Here is a 12,189-nt window from a genome sequence, read left to right on the forward strand (position 1 = left end):
CCCGTGGGTTTGAGACCCGCCTGGGCAACTTGGTGAGACCTCATCTCTACAATAAAAAAATCAAAAAAACTAGCCGGGCGTGGTAGCACACGCCTGTAGTTCCAGCTACTTGGAAGGCTGAAATAGAAGGGTCGCCGAATCCCAGCAGGTCGAGGCTACGGTGGCCGGAGCGGCTACTGCACTCCAGTCTGGGCGACAGAGTGAGACTCCAAATCAACAACAACAACAAAATTCAGTATTTTACTGCTAGTATATAAAAAATAGTTGAGTTTTTAGCATGAATCTTGTATCTGTTGCTTTGCTAAATTCAGTTGTGAGTTCTAGCAGTTGCTTTGTGAATTCTCTATGATTTTCTGCATAAACAGCCATATCATCTACAAATACAATCAGCTTTATTTCCTTTGTTCCAATTTTTTCTGCTTTCTTCCACTCCTTCAACCTCTACCTCCTGCATATTATTTCAGTGCTAGATCGTCTAGTACAGTGTCGAATAGAAGTGATATAAGTAATTATCTTTTACATTAAATATGATATTGGCTGTATACTGTTTTCATAGGTGCTCTTTACCAATTTGAGGAAGTTCCCTACTATTGTTAGTTTGCTAAGAGTTTTTTCTTTTTTGCATAAATGGATACTGAATTTTGTCAGATGCTTTTTGAAATGATTGTGTGTTTTTTCTCTTGTACACTATTAATATGTTGAATTACATTGATTGATTTTTTTTAATGTTCAGCCAACCTTGCATTCTGGGATAAATCTTGGTCACAATATATATTGTTGGATTCAGTTTGCTCATGTTTTATAAAGGATTTTTACAGTCATATTCATGAGGAACATTGATCTGTAGTTTTCTTTATTGAATTGGCTTTTCCAGGTTTTGGTGTTAGGGTTATACTGGTCTCCTCAAACAAGTTGGGTAGTACTTTCTTCTTTATTTTAAACAATATTTACATTTTTGTATTATTTCTTCCTTGAATATTTGACAGAATTTACCAGTGTAACCACCTGAGCCTTCTTCTAGAGAAGGTGTTGTTGTTGTTGTTTTTTCTTGAGTCAGGTTCTCACTCTATCACGCAGACTGGAGGGCACTGGCTTAATCATGGCTCATAGCAGCTTTGACCTCCTGGGCTCAGGCATTCCTTCCCCTTCAGCTTCTCAAGTAGCAGGACTACAGGCATGTACCACCATGCTCAGCTAATTTTTTAATTTTTATTTTGTAGAGATTAGGTCTTGCTGTGTTGCCTGGGCTGATCTTCAACTCCTTGGCTCAAGCAATCCTCCTACCTTGGCCTCCCAAAGTGCTGGGATTATGGGTGTGAGCCACAGTGCCCAACCAGTTTTTTTTTTTCCATTCAATTTCTCTTATACGTATATGGCTACTTAGATTTTCTGTTTCTTCTAGTGTCAATTTTGTCATGTATCAGCAGTTGAGATCTAGTGGTATTAAGACACAGAACAACAATTCCTTTGAAAGGTTCAGACCCTTGTAAAGAGAGAGACTGCAAGGACTGTTGGGCAGATTGTTGTAACTGAATGCAGGTGGAAGCCAAGTTGTCACTCATTGTTATTTGGCTGCTAACTAGCTTTGTCAGGCTTTAGAAGAGTGACATAATCCTTTTATACTTAATTTTATTTTTTAATGTGAAGAAGTTTGGATCTTCCTTTTGCCTAGTCCTGACTTAAATTTTATTAATAATGCCACTTAAGTATATGTAAACAAAAAAACATATATATAGCTGGAAACCAAAACTATTTTACAAATTTAACTTCCATCTATAAAACTAACATAAATTCAAATGAACAACATCAATGTAAAAGGAACCAGATTTGAGATAGTATCTTTCTCCTATTACAATGCTGGAGGTAGTATAGTATAATTAAGAGCATAGTCTCTGGAGTTCAAATGTTGACTCTGCCACTGACTGTGTGCAAGTGAGTTATTTATTTATAAAAGGAGGATAATAATTTAACTAACTTAGTCAAATAAAAGTTAGGGTTTAATTAGGATTCTTGGTATGGTAAGTCTTAAAACAGTGCCTGGCAAAAAAGAGTTATCTAATGAATATTAGCTATAATTATAATTATTGGTACATTGTTCTATTGACACCTAATGATGAATAGTTGAGTTTAATGGTAGAAAGTCTGATTCTACATTTTAATGCATTGCTGATTTTGACTTGAATAACATAAATGCCAGTGTGTAGCAGTACTTTGTTTCTAATTTAGGATATTACACTTAACCTAATCTCTACCATCCAGGAGTGCTTGGGTTTCAGTTTTTAATGAAGTGTCACTTGATAACTCTGTATCTAATCCAATCATTGTTCATGTCAGATACAGGAAAATAACATTTGTAGTTACTTTTTACTTCTTGAAAATGGAGAAAAAGCATTTTTCCAGCATAGAGCTTGTTATTAGTCTACTGAAGAAAATCAGTAGATTTTAGAACTGTTTATTCTCAGCATTTTGAAAACACCTCAGTTGTCTTATTGTTGATTCCATTTTGTATTAAACTTGGAATATATTGAAGTATAGTGATAACTATTCCTTGGACTCAATATATTTAATTGTCCTATATCAGCTAATTGTGCTCTCATAACTACCAGTTAATATTGGTTGCCAGGTTGAAATATATTAATAGCAATTCTGGGAAAATATTTTCATTTTATGACACTCAAAAAGTTTAAGAGCCTCTTCATGAGATTACTGGTGAATTTCAGAATGTAATAAAAGTGATTTAATGATTAGTAATCCATAAAAGTTAGTGAATATTATAGAATTAAGCTTTAATAAAATTTATAATTTTATCCACTTTATCTTTTATTTTCATTATAGCCTTCCCCTGCCCCACAGTTATTGGGCCTTCAGCAGATGTACTGTTTCAGTATTGTATAGTAGCTTGTACCTGGACAGTAGGTTCGTTTGAATTCTACATGCCTTTGCAATTTTTTGCTTTGGTCCTGCCACATTTTTACGTATTTGAACTGTTGTAACATCTTCAGTCAAATATGTGCCATAATATATATGATTTTCTACAAACATATATCATTAATTTAACTTTTCTCGTTACCCTATATATAACATTTAAGGTAATGTATTACTCCACCATCATTATGTAATTTTCATGATGTCAAATTATGATGGCTTTTGTTTTAAAATTATTAGTGCAAAAAAGAAGTTTTTAATTTATATCTGCTAAAATGAATGCAGCATAAACAGGTTTCCCAACAAATTAGAAGCTGAATGATACCACGTTAGGTGATTATGGGCCTATTGTGAATATAGATACAGAGGCAAAAGGGTGCTGATATTACATGGCAGTATTGGATATAAGGTGATTATTTAGGTGATTCATAGTAGATTTATAATAATTATATTTTTATTATCAAAATGAAAACAGATAAAAGCATCTCATATAGAATTAAAACCCTCCCAGGAATTTACTTGTGGAGTCCAGTCTGAGTAACAGTTGTCCTGGAGTATGGTGCAGAGTAAATGAAGGATTCTGCTCTATGTTAATAACCAGAGATGAATGTATTATTTTGTGTGCATTGGTGAGTAATTGAGTTCAGTTGTATGTAACAAAAAACTCCAAAAATAGTGGCTTAAACAAGATGAAGAGCTTATATTCCCCTTATAAATAACAAGGAATCCTAAACAGACAGTTCAGAACTCATGTGGTAGCTCTATGGTGTCACCAAGGACCCAAGCTCCTTCTTGCTATTCTCTCCCATCCTTAAGTTCTTGTTTTTGCTCCCGTCTTTTTCCAGGTAGGAAGAAAAGGGAAGGGAAGGACTAATGGGAAAGGCCAGTCTGTGCCCCAGTTTCTCAAAAACCCACCCAGTGACTTCCATTTGGGAGCTGATCCTAATCCCAAAAGACATATTCTTAAATACCATAATCCTTAAAGATAAAAATTCCTAAAGTCTAAAATCCTAAAAAAAATCTCAAAAGATCAAAATCCCAAAAATGCAATTCTAGAAAAAATACTTGTAAAAAAATTTTAAGTGATATTTATTTACACTTTTAAAAGGGAACTCATTTGGGAAATATATACAAATACAACAGAATGCTTTATAGCTCACTTTATACAATAAAAAGGGAATAGTAACATACATATTTTTGCAAGCCTAAAAATTCAGGTATACTAATGACAGTCACACAGGTATAACAGTTATGAGCTGGTGGACTGTATTTATAAAGAAATAGTTTGTATAACTGAAGTCATCTGAAATACCATGACAAAGTCTTACTCTGTCTCCCAGGCTAGAGTGCATTGGCACAATCATGGCTCACTGAAGCCTTGGCTCACTGCAGCCTCGGCCCCCTGGGCTCAGGTGATCTAGACTACAGGAGCATGCCACCACACCAAGCTAATTTTTTTATTTTTTGTAGAGACAAAGTCTTGCTATGTTGCCCAGGCTGGGAACCTAAGTTCTTTGATGAAATGGATCAAAAACTGCTGTGAGTCAACACTGCTTATACACTCGCCCAAAAAGCAAGATCTCGATTATCTTTTACAAATGCAATTGTACAAAAAAGACATCTTCATTCATTGAAGATGTTTCATCCTTTTTGTGTACATGCACAGTGCTTACACACAAAGTCAATATTGTAACAATGTACCTTTTTGGAGTGAAATTTCCAAAGTTCATGAAGTAAATTAGAACTCTTTTTAACAAGTCTATACAATTAATACCTCCAGTTTTGGAAGTGATGTGAAGATGAAATATATAGCACAGAGAATTGTACAAAATGGTGCTGACAATTTAAAATAGCAATGGGGGGGTAGATTCCAAAAAACTAAAAAAAAAAAGACATGAAAAAATGTGTTACAGGGATATATAATGGGTAGTTGCATGCAAGTAGTCTGTAAGAGCTGACTGAGTTTCACAGTCATTAACTGTATTTTAAAGTCTTGCATCTTGATGAATAGCTGCTTTTTTTTTCTTTTAGGACATGAGAGAATACGTTCACATTTGTTCTCTACGTGGTGCTGGTCTTTTTAAAAATCGTGTATGATTTGATATACACCAACTTGAATATTTCCTATTACAGTTCTCCCTTTTCTGTGCCATGCTTTAAGTTGTTTTGTGTACGTAGAAATCGTATCCCCATACACTCACACACAGACCACAAATTTAGCGGGAAAACAATACTGGTGATCAAATAGCAACACTGTTGCATTAAATGTCTTCTGTGTCTGCCATGCACATAATTATTTTTGAGCCAATCAGTAACTCTGCTAGTGTCTTCAGACAAATGTGGCTTTAATTTTTTGAAAACTCCCAGAATGCCATCCCCTGCAAGGAACGCCAGTGCAGACAAATGACGCATTTTTAAGCTGAAGTTTGCGTCATTGCCATATGGTATAACAAATCCACTCATTGAGTTTTCTGCCAAATGCATTGAGTGGAATGGAAAAAATAAACCGTATTGGTAACACCCTGAAATTCACTTTCAGAAGGTTTGATTGCATCTAATTACAAGTCATTATAGTTTGGGGATTCAATTGAAATCTGTTTTCTTTTGCAAAGTCCACCAAATCTTCAAACAAGTGTTTGTAAAGTGCCTCACTTTTTCCAGTCAATTAGTTCATAAATGAGTAGGTGAGTTCTAGAATTTTCAGATCCAGTAGAGACATGAGTTGTATGTAGTTGATAAACAGTGGAGGCAGTTTTGAAAATGCCATCCATGAGCTAAAGTGAAGCGTGTACTAGTTTTTCTATGTTAGATTTAGTGGTAAATATAAGAAGTCTATCTTCTTTGACAATCAGATCCCTAATCTGGAATAGTTCACCAGTTAATGTGTTTTGTAACAGTGGAGGAAGTGTAATATCAAAAAGTGTGTTTGGTTCAGAAGGTCAGTGAGCTTTTCAAATTCCTTTTATTCTCTGATGAAGGGCAATTTTTTTTTCTTTTTTTGAGTTGGAGTCTCACTCTGTCACCCAGACTGGAGTGCAGTGGCCGCTCCCGGCCACCGCAGCCTCAACCTGCTGGGCGCCGGCGATCCTTCCGCCTCAGCCTTCCAAGTAGCTGGAACTACAGGCGCGCGCTACCACGCCCGACTAATTTTTGAGTTATTGTAGAGATGAGGTCTCACCAAGTTGCCCAGGCAGGTCTCGAACCCTCAGGCTCAGGCAATCCACTCACCTCAGCCTCCCAAAGGCACGAGATTACAGGCTCTGCCACCGAGCCCAGCTAAAGGGCAAATTTTTGAAGGCAAGCATGGATAGCAAAAGGGGCAGAAGTCACATATGACTGAATTTTTTGGTAGAGGAAATTTCTTGGACTTTTTTCCTGCATGTTCACTTCTGTGATCTTTGTGATACTTGCTGCATTTGTATTTGGAGAGTGGTTGTGGTCTACAAATTTTGTAAGTATGTACTGTCCATTTGAAAGTCTGGTTGTTGCTCAGCCGTTACAGTTAAGTGATTTTCTGCTTTTGCAGTACCAATAGTAATTAGCTTTTAAACTTTTAATCTTTCATCATTAAATAACTTAATACAGGAAGAAGAAATAATACTCAGTTTTTCCAGTACCAAATCTATATTAGACTGGGTTCTCCAGAAAGAACCAATAAGAGATATTTATATATCTACATATAGATATCTATATATATTAGAAGGAATTTATTAGCGGAATTGGTTCACATGGTTATGGTGACTGAGAAGTCCCATGACAGGCAATCTGTAGGCTAGAGACCCTGGGATGCTGTTATCATGGCTCATTCCAAATCTGAAGGCCTCAAAACTAGGGATACTGGTAATGTATATCTCGGTCTGAGACCAGAAGCCTCGAAAACTGCTGGTGTACACCTGGAGCCCCAAGGCTGGTGAGCCTGAAATTCTGATGCCCAAGGCAGCAGAAGGAAAGTCTGTCTCAGTTCTCAGAAGAAGACCAATTTGCCTGTATTTGTTCTCTTTGGAACCCCAGCCAATTGGATGGTGCCTGCCAACACTGCGGGCAGATCTTTTCCAACTAATCCACTCACACTCACATACTAATTTCCTCTGGAAACACCTAGCAGACACACCCAAAATGACACATTACTAGGTTTCTAGGTATTCCTTAATCCAGTAAAACTGACACCTAAAATTAAGTCCATAAGTCTACTCTTTGTCAATATGGCACCCATATGCATTTCTTTAAACCATACTTAATTTCCAAATAAAGACAATAGCAAGATAATAGTTTGACCTAACATGATGCCACTATCCTGTGATTGTGAACTTGATATTAGACCTTAGGAATTTCAGACTTCAGGAAGTTTAATCTTTGGGGATTTCAACATTAAGGATTATGGCACTCAAGATTGTGTCTTTCAGGATTATGGTCCAGACCCCTTTCATTTACCAAGTCATTGGCCAGAACCGTGTCATAGGCCCACCCTTTTTTCAGAGGCAGCTGGGAAGTGTGTTTTAGTGGGCACATTGCTGTTCCAACAAATTAGGGCTCTCTGAAAGAACTATGTTCAGAAGCTCAAAAGAAACACACAAACTAGTCTTTCTCTTTTGTCTACATTTCTGCTTTAACTAAATTGTATGAAAGGAATATAAATGAAATAAGTTCCTAAACTGCTAGAATATGAAGGAAATATAAGATCATGTAGTTCTGTCATTTTAGGCTTAGAGATATTTAGTGGCTTGTCCAAGGCCACAGACAGTAGTTCCAGGCCTGGAATTTGAAGTGCCTGACCCCACACCAGCCACTGTTCTCTCCATTTACTGTTTGCTTATGAATTTGTCTCCTATATGCACAAGGCAGCTGTGTTTTGGTTACATCATCGGAGAGAAAACTCTGCAATTTCTTGAATGATTACAATAAAAGTAATTGGAGGAAAATTCATGTCTCTTATTTGAGAGTCTTGTATGTTCACTTTGTTAGTGTTGATGGGGCTGTTGGTATTTATATATTTGTTCTTCATTTATTTATTTTGCAACAACTATATGCCAGGCAATAGATTATAACATCTTAAGAACAAGACCTCCAGGCTCAGTGGCTCAGCCTGTAATCCTGCACTTTGGGAGGCTGAGGTGAGTGGATTGCCTGAGCCCACGGGTTTGAGACCCGCCTGGGCAACTTGGCGCGAGACTTCATCTCTACAATAAATCAAAAAAATTAGCCGGGCGTGGTAGCGTGCGCCTGTAGTTCCAGCTAGTTGGAAGGCTGAGGCGGAAGGATCGCCAGAGCCCAGCAGGTCAAGGCTGCAGTGGCCGGGAGCGGCTGCAGCACTCCGGTCCGGGTGACAGAGTGAGACTCCGACTCAAAAAAAAAAAGAACAAGACCGTGTCTGATTAATTCCTATATTCCCAAGTAGGTCTTCATTGATGAGTGAATAAGGAAGTGATAGTCCCTGCGCATAGGGAGTCCTTAGTCAGGTTCAAGAGAAAGACAAAAGTGTCAGTGATAAAACAGCAAAGGCCAATTCCTTAAGAGATGATGGAGGCGTGGGTGAAGGAGGGAATCTGAATCTCTGAGGCAGAAAAAGGGAATCTGGAAAGACTTCAACAGAGGTGACCCCAAGTTTAGTTTTGAAAGGACTTGCCAGGTGAGGAAAGAGAAGAGCTGTGTGCCAAGGCAAAGAATGAGTTTTTAGAGGTCCAGTGGGGATGAGAAACTGTGTTTGGAGAAGAGGGGACCACAAGAGGTATGGGAAGAGGCTGCAGTAGTAGAAAATGAGGCTTGAGAGCTGGGCTGTGACCACAGCAGCAGAGACCTCAGTAATATGTTAAAGGACTTGAACGTATCTAACCCTGCTGATAAGGAGTTGCGGAGTCAGGGCAGGAAATGGAGGCTCAGATGTTCACTTTGGCATGATTACCTGGCATTGCAGTTAGACCTTGGTGCCTGAGTGTGGAGCGCTAGTGAGACACCTTTTGTCACCCACAGCAGCAGATGACCAGGGCAGACTAACACAAGAAGATACTTGTGCCTCCCTGCTTAGTTCTCCCCAGGATCTCCCATTTGGCAGAGTCTTGCTGAACCTTTCCACCCACTTGCAGGCTTAGTATGCCCCCTTTCACTTTTTCTTTTCTTTTCTTTTCTTTTTTTTGAGTTGAAATCTCACTCTGTTGGTTGCCCAGACCGGAGTGCAGTGGCACACTCATGGTCACCATAGTCTTGACCTGCTGGGCGCAGGTGATCCTTCTGCCTCAGACTTCCATGTAGCTGGAACTACAGGCACATGCCACTACGCCCGGCTAATTTTTTAATTTATTGTAGAGATGAGATCTCACCAAGTTGCCCAGGCTGGTCTCAAAGCCCCGGGCTCACGCAATACTCTTACCTCGGCCTCCTGAAATGCTGGGATTATAAGCGTCTTGTTGTCTTCATTAATTCCTAGTCAAGGACTCATAAAAAATGGTTCTCTTTGTCTCCTGCCCAAGAATGAATGATGTACTTCTATTTGATAGTGGTTATCCTTGAGTTTATGGGCTCCTTAGATGGGGGAGTACACCAGATACACCTTTTACCTCTAGCCATGAGATGAAAGGCAGTGTATCAGGATTTTCATACAGCCAGGAGGTGAGAAGGCTGCTCCTAAAAGTGATTAGAATGCTGACTTCCAGCCTTCTCATCCTTGTTTCTGGTCTACAGCCTGTCCCATCCAGTGTGTCTCCTCCCAATCTTTCCTGCTTTCTGTGCTAAAGACTTTCTTACCCACTTCCCACATTTAGCCCATCATTCTCTCCTTGGATTCCCAATTGTGTTGTTTTCTGGTTCTCAGTAGAAGATTGACTTTCCTTCTCTGACATCCATCCAGTCCTCCTTTGTTGGTTCTCCCTTTAGTAATGAAGTTTCTGATGACAAAGTGTGACATTAGAAGTGCATCCTCTTGGTTAATACAAGTAATACATGGATTTTATTATTAAGAGACCAACTGAACGTGACTTTGGAAGTAAAATGTAGCATGAAAAAGTTTATCCCTCCCTCTTGTTTGTTTCTTTTTTTTCCAGTTGTGCAAGAATTATTACAACGGTGAAGGAAACTAACAAAATTTTTCTCCACATCCCACAACCAGGTTGGGTGTGGTAGCTCATACCTGTAATCCTAGCACGTTGGGAAGCTGTGGTGGGAGAATTGCTTGAGCCCTGGAGTTCGAGACCAGCCAGGCAACATAGGGAAACCTCATCTCTACAAAAAAAAATTAAAAAATTAGCCAGGTGTGGTGGTACATGCCTATAGTCCCAGCTACTTGGGAGACTGAGGCAGAAGAATCACCTGAGCCCAGGAGGATACGGCTGCGGTGAGCTAGATCATGCCACTCCACTCAAGCCTGGGGGACAGAGTGAGACTCTGACTCAAAAATAATAATAATAATAATAATTCCACAACCAGAAGTTATCAGCTGTTTTTACTTTTCCTGGTATTCCCTTCTAGTTTCTGCTCATACACAGTGATATTAACGAGATTCAGTTTTGAAGTGCATTTCTTTTTTATGTCAAATGATCATATATGAAAGAAATTAGAGTAATTGAGATATGGGAATGTCTTGAGTAATAGTAACTTTTTATTTTGATTATTTCCCTTTAGGAAAGACACTGCCGATCCTGTAACATGGAGGATTGTCTTCATACCTCATCAGAGAATCTATCCAAATTGGTCAGCTGGGCCCACAGTCATGGGACCATTTGCAGCCTCATTCCAAACCTGAAACATTTGCTTTCTGAAGGTTCCCATGGGAACCTGACAGCAATGTGGGGCTGTAGTGCTGGCCACGCTTATCATTGGCCACTAACAGCTACTTGCAGAGCTGGGTCCCAAGAGCGGGTCTGTTTCCAGGATAACAGAAGTTTTAACTCTGATAGTCCCAGTATAATTGGGGTACCTTCTGAGACACAGACTAGCCCTGTTGAAAGGTACCCTGGGAGACCAGTGAAAGCAAAGCTAGACTGTAATCGGACCAGAGACTCTTGTGACTTCTCTTATTGTAGTGAACCCTCTGAACTGGATGAAGCTGTTGAAGAATATGAAGATGAAAACACCCTGTTTGACATGGTTTGTGAGTCTTCTGTTACAGATGAGGATAGTGACTTTGAGCCCCAAACCCAGAGACCTCAAAGCATTACTCGCAAAAGACCTGGAATAGCCCCATCTTCCCTCCATTCAAGCTCCCAGGCGCAGATAGTTGATGAATGCAGCAATGACGTCATCATCAAGAAAATCAAACAAGAGATTCCTGAAGATTATTACATTGTGGCAAATGCAGAGCTGACAGGAGGAGTAGATGGACCAGCCCTGTCATTGACACAGATGGCAAAACCCAAACCTCAGACTCATGCTGGCCCTTCCTGTGTAGGGTCTGCTAAGCTGATTCCCCATGTAACATCTGCCATCAGCTTGGAGCTAGACCCACATGGTATGTCTGCATCCCCTTCTGTGATCTCAAGACCAGCTGTCCAGAAGACTGCTAGGGTTTCTCTGGCTTCACCAAACAGAGGACCTCCTGGTGCCCATGGCACCAGTCAGCAGGTGGCCATGCAGATGCCTGTAAGCACTTCTCATCCTAACAAACAGATCAGTATCCCTTTGTCTGCCCTGCAGCTGCCTGGACAGGATGAGCAAGTTGCTTCTGAAGAGTTCCTGTCCCATCTGCCCAGCCAGGTCTCCTCCTGTGAGGTAGCTCTTTCTCCCTCAGTTAACACAGAGCCAGAAGTGAGCTCCAGTCAGCAGCAGCCCCCAGTCGCTCCAACCATAACCACTGAGGCCACAGCACAGTGCATACCAGGTATGGCATGTGAGGCGACAGTGTGTCCCTCATCTTCGTCTGTCAGGAAAGTCTGCGCCGTCAGCACTTCCAGAAGCCATTGGCTCAGTTTGCTAGAATTCAGTCCTTTGTCTCAGAAAGATAGAAACAATAAAATTACTATATCCTGGCGCTACCATGAAGGAAATTCACCTGAATTAAGGCCAAGATTCCAGTTGATGTACCTTAGAACTGAGAGGACAGCTGTCTAAGATTGTGCTGTTGATGTTGCATGGTTAGATTTAAAGTTGATATCTACTGTTAGATGAATTTTTAAGTAGTATAGTTATTTTTGAAAGTTTTAAAAAAATGCTTTTCTCTCAGTATTTAGATATTAAGTTGCTTTTTGAAGCCAAAATGATGTTGGGTAAGACATATAATGAAAATAGACCTAAGGCTTTTCCATGATTATTTATTTGTTTGAGCCAACTTGGCATTGT

At 39.6% G+C, this 12,189-nt stretch overlaps 1 pseudogene across 1 annotated transcript in view; it reads left to right on the plus strand.

Moving 5' to 3' along the window:
* LOC103267139 overlaps window positions 1–11,961 on the plus strand; it is a 30,689-nt pseudogene extending 18,728 nt beyond the window's left edge. Inside the window, exon 2 of the transcript XR_504741.2 lies at window positions 10,537–11,961. The product of XR_504741.2 is annotated as an uncharacterized protein KIAA1958 pseudogene (transcript). The remainder of the gene's footprint in view (window positions 1–10,536) is intronic.
* The last annotated feature ends 228 nt before the right edge of the window (window positions 11,962–12,189 follow it).

The sequence above is a fragment of the Carlito syrichta genome, unplaced genomic scaffold (assembly GCF_000164805.1).
Source record: "Carlito syrichta isolate Samal-C Ts95f unplaced genomic scaffold, Tarsius_syrichta-2.0.1 Scaffold307983, whole genome shotgun sequence".
Classification (NCBI taxonomy): domain Eukaryota; kingdom Metazoa; phylum Chordata; class Mammalia; order Primates; family Tarsiidae; genus Carlito; species Carlito syrichta.